Here is a 4,805-nt window from a genome sequence, read left to right on the forward strand (position 1 = left end):
AACAACGACAACACCAACAGACTCGAGACCAGCTTCCAGTGGAAAACGAATTACAGGGATGTAAACAACAAAAACAACAAATACAAATGCAGATACAAGAAGGTCAACAAGAAAATAGCATGCTAATCCAGCAAGAAATTGAAACTGGGCAACAACAACAACAAAGGCTACAACTAGAAAACAAACAACAACAACAACAAACAAAACGAAGTCCACAAGAAAAAGAAGTGATACCAATACAATCACAACGGCTTTATGAGCCACTACTACAAGAAAATGACTCAAGAAATTACAGTTTTCAAATTACAACAGATTCAGAAAACACAAACACCCAGACTATTAGAAATAACCCAAATAAACAAGATACCGCAGCAAAATTCAAACGAAGACTCAGAATCGCTACAAACAATGGAGGAAGCATCCAAAAACAAAAATTCCACTAAGGAGAAACAGGAAACAAGCCTAGTTGTAAGGAAAGCACTTAGGGAAATGACTAAAGCGAAAAGACAAGAAAGGAGAAAAAGACAACAAGAGGAAAAAAGGACAGAAGAAAAACCTTGGTTCAGCTACGATGAATACATTGAAAAAAATATGGATAAAATATATTTTAATTTAAAAAAAAAATTAACGTTCAAAAAAAGCAATAACACGATAGCTAAACATACAGAATACCAATCAAAACATGTAGGGCAGGAGGGCCTCCCTAAATGGTCTGTGAAGATCAAAAGGAGAGAGAACCCTCTAAAAAAATAAAAATAAAAAAAGGATAGACAAAAAGAAATTCATTTATTGATGATGCTATTTTTATTGTTGCTACGAGTATAATGTGTATGCAAAAGAGCGCAACTTATGGGTAATGGGTGTGGGGCAAAGTTACATTAGGACAAAATCCATCTAACTCCCTCCCCCGAGCTAAATTCACCTTGGGCAAATTCCCCCCCCCCCTTAAAACTGTTATAAATATAAATCTTTACTGGTAAATTTTTTCGGTATTTTATTATAGCCTCCGTTTAAAGGATCTGGTACTGGCTTTCTTGAAGCGGGATATGTGGTAAAAGAAGAAATGGGATGGCTCGTGAATATGCATTTTGTTTAATTTAAGTATGGAATTTCATTTTTTCCAAATTCGATTATGGAGTTCATGTTCATCCAAATTTAATTATAGAATGTCATGTGTACCCAAAAGTAATTATTGAATTTCATGGTTTATATAATAATTGATTTGACTTTAAGTAATTCACAAAATATAACTTCAGCCAATGTGGGTATGTGAGAAAGCTTGCCAGTAACTTCTCGTGGGTCTGTGGTTCTTTCCTCGGTTTACCGGGTTCTTCCTCCACCATTAATACTGTCCGCCATGTATAGCCTATCGTGTGCTGACAAATTGCGTTAAACCCCATAACAACAACAACAAAATATAACAATAATGTTTAAATACAGGAAACCCTAACCCTAACTCTAAATCCTATTCTTCCATTTCTATTCTATTTCAATGGATGCAAGGGATTTATGACGAATAACATGGGAGTTCATATTCCCACGACCAACCAAATAAGTCCCATAATCTCGGCGCTATTTTTTAAAAATACAGTATATGATTAAAAGAAAGTACTAATACATTGACGAAGGATTTAGTTCGATGGATTAACAGTGTAATAATGATTCTTATGAAACCGAGGTGACCAGGTACATGTGCCTGCAATTGGTCATTTGATAAGATGACTATAGACATCTTATTCTGCTTATTTGTTAAGATCTTAAATCTAACCCGCACACTATACGTCTTTTGTCTACTAAAGGAAAGCAGATACTAAACTTGAAAGGGCCCAATCCGACACAAAGAAACATATTTGTGATGGTTTTGAAAGTAATAAAGGGGCAAAAGTTAGACTTGTGGACGGAATTATTTCCTATCTTTCATTTTGTTTGGAGGGGTGGGATTTAGTGTGTACCCGATGAGTAAGATGTTTTCATTTACAAACTTTTCCTAGTGGCATGTTATGGAAAATAACAAGAACGACAAATATAACAACTACAACTACTACTGATACTGGTTTAAAATACACAAACTAGGTCACAACGGCGTGCATTTTATCGACACCAGCCTTGCACAATGGTAAGTAGCTCTAAATGAGAAGTTAGCAACATGAAAGACTCGTCATCTGATCCAACAATTTCCACTTAAGGTTAAGACATCTGCCATTCAGTGCTAAAAAATGTATTTTGTTTCTTATGATCTTTCATTGCATTATCTGACTATAAATCAACAATGTTTTATCATCATAATCGGGAGATGGGCAATGTGATATATTCTTGAAGGGTGGTGTGTCCATATTTGGAATGAACTTTATTAAAGAGCTTAACTAAAAATCTAATATGTGTCCTGACTTGAACTTGTAGTGGAAAATGACTGAAATATATGTAACAAACAATTACAAATAATTGATGGACTCAATCATCACTGGACAGTCACGTGACTTGGCATAAAGCTAGAACCCAGATCAAAGGTAATGCACTGTAAGTCATGCCATGACAGGAACAAAAGATTACAGTAGAGTGAGTGAGTAATTAACATGGATTATCTTAATTAGTACCGCTAGAGGGGTAGGAAAGGGTGTCATTTGAGTGAGTGGTGATTTGAATCAGGTGACAGGATGCTTATTTAAGGCTTGAATTTTAAAAAGGAGGACACACTTGGATATTGGAACTTATGTGATACATGTCTATCATTTAGGGTGAAAGTGAAACTGTTTCATACTGGGACCATTAAAATACAAGGCCACGGAGAGAAGTAAATACGATGCAAAGGTAAGGGAAAACATTTCTGTAAATTATGACTAATCTGTTAAATTAACAGTTATAAATAGATACAATATGTTTAGAAAATAAATTCGTAAAAGTGTATCATTCAGAAAGGGATCAGTTAGTAGTAATCTATCCAAATCAGAGTGCATACGTTGTACTAATATACTTGAAAATGGATACTATTGGCTGATAATATCCCTATATTTTTGACAACTGCTGCTAAAATGACTAGTGTTATTGTGCATAATGCAGAATAAAATGGCATTATGTTGGACTGATGAATGGATTTGTTTTCAAGAGTCAATCTGCCTGAAAAAAAATACATTTATGGTATTAGCATTGCATGAATGGAAGTTCCTTACGCCGATTATTTGAGGTTTTGAATGTTTTCACATTTTTAGAGTATCCAAACATCAGTGTCTAGTATATTGTTTCTATGAGTTAGGTAGAAACAGTTTTTGAAGCGCATCATGGTTAACTCTGTACACAAGGAAAACATAAGCCTAGAAGAGGAAAATTTGTGCAGATTAAAATTGCTAGAATCTGCGAATAAAAGAGATTTAAGCCCTCTAGATCAACATGTTCTCTGGTACCTTTTGTTAAGCATATCATGACAGAAGCTCAACTCGGCAAATGATATTTCTTATACATGTTTATGTACACTCAGTCATTGTTAATGCACATGAAATGGTGTAAATGTTGGGCGGTTGGATTTCAGAACGTGGCAATTTACTTACTGTCCACACTGAATTTACAGATTGACGTTCCAGTCCATCTGACATCATTCGTCTGTAGCGAAATTGAATTCATTCCATGAAAATCTGGGTTCTTTATGTGATCATCTATTTTTCTTTCAGGATGCTAGGCAGTATTTGAAGCAAAAGAACATTCGTTCAAGAAGTCCTCATCCAGAGCCGGAAAAGAAGACGAAACCCAATCCAGACAGCGCAAACAATAGAGATAGAAGGCACAGGAGAGGTAGGGATCGGGACCAAAAAGGACGGCACCAAGATTATGATCCACATAGGATAATCAAAGAGGAATCGCAAGAGGATTATGAATCACAATATCTAGAAAGACGCCACAATGACGCAAGGCGTATTGAAGCTCGACGAAATCGGAAGGGTTATCCATTAAGACCTGATAGGCATGGAATGGAGATGGGTGGAGCTGACAGGACTGATGATTCACAAGCTGAAAATAAACCAGCGGAAAAACCCAATTTTCAGCTCTCAGGAAAGCTCACTGAGGACACTAATACTTACAGAGGTGTTGTTATTAAGTATAATGAACCTCCGGAGGCACGGAAGCCCAAAAAGAGATGGAGGTTGTACCCATTCAAAAATGATGAGGCTTTGCAAGTACTGCATATTCACAGACAGAGTGCATATTTAATAGGTCGAGATAGACTTGTAGCTGACATTCCTGTGGACCATCCTTCATGCTCTAAACAACACGCAGTGCTTCAGTACAGAATGGTTGACTTAAAACGTGAGGATGGCACTGTTGGAAAACGAGTAGCTCCATATATAATTGACTTAGACTCATCCAATGGAACATATGTGAATAATGAGAAGATAGAACCACGTCGTTATGTGGAGCTGTTAGAAAGGGATGTGATCAAATTCGGGTACAGCAGTCGTGACTTTGTTTTGTTACATGAAATGTCACATACCAGTGATGTTGCAGAAGCTGGAGAAGCAGTGGAATCGGCCTGATTTCATCTTTTATACAGTGTGAACACATTTTTTTGTTAACATACGCATACACAAGGGAATAATGATGATGTATTTTGTGCTGTAATTATATATAGAAATATGTATTATTTGGTTTAAATAATACAAATTATTCGTGACCTGAGACGAAATTAACGCAAAACAATGGATATACTTTTGATGGGTTTGTCTTTTTATCTTGTCTACAGTTAGACGTTATTTATATGAGCATATATGGTAATACACAAAACTCTATTCATAACGAAATCCGATTTCTATTTTGTC

The 4,805-nt window shown here is 35.9% G+C and overlaps 1 pseudogene; it reads left to right on the forward strand.

Annotated features, from left to right (window-relative positions):
* Nucleotides 1-408: 408 nt before the first annotated feature.
* On the forward strand, nt 409-4,523 carry LOC149786484 (smad nuclear-interacting protein 1 pseudogene; annotated as a pseudogene).
* The last annotated feature ends 282 nt before the right edge of the window (nt 4,524-4,805 follow it).

This window comes from Sinohyriopsis cumingii, chromosome 12 (genome assembly GCF_028554795.1).
Source record: "Sinohyriopsis cumingii isolate HCF-2022 chromosome 12, ASM2855479v2, whole genome shotgun sequence".
NCBI lineage: Eukaryota > Metazoa > Mollusca > Bivalvia > Unionida > Unionidae > Sinohyriopsis > Sinohyriopsis cumingii.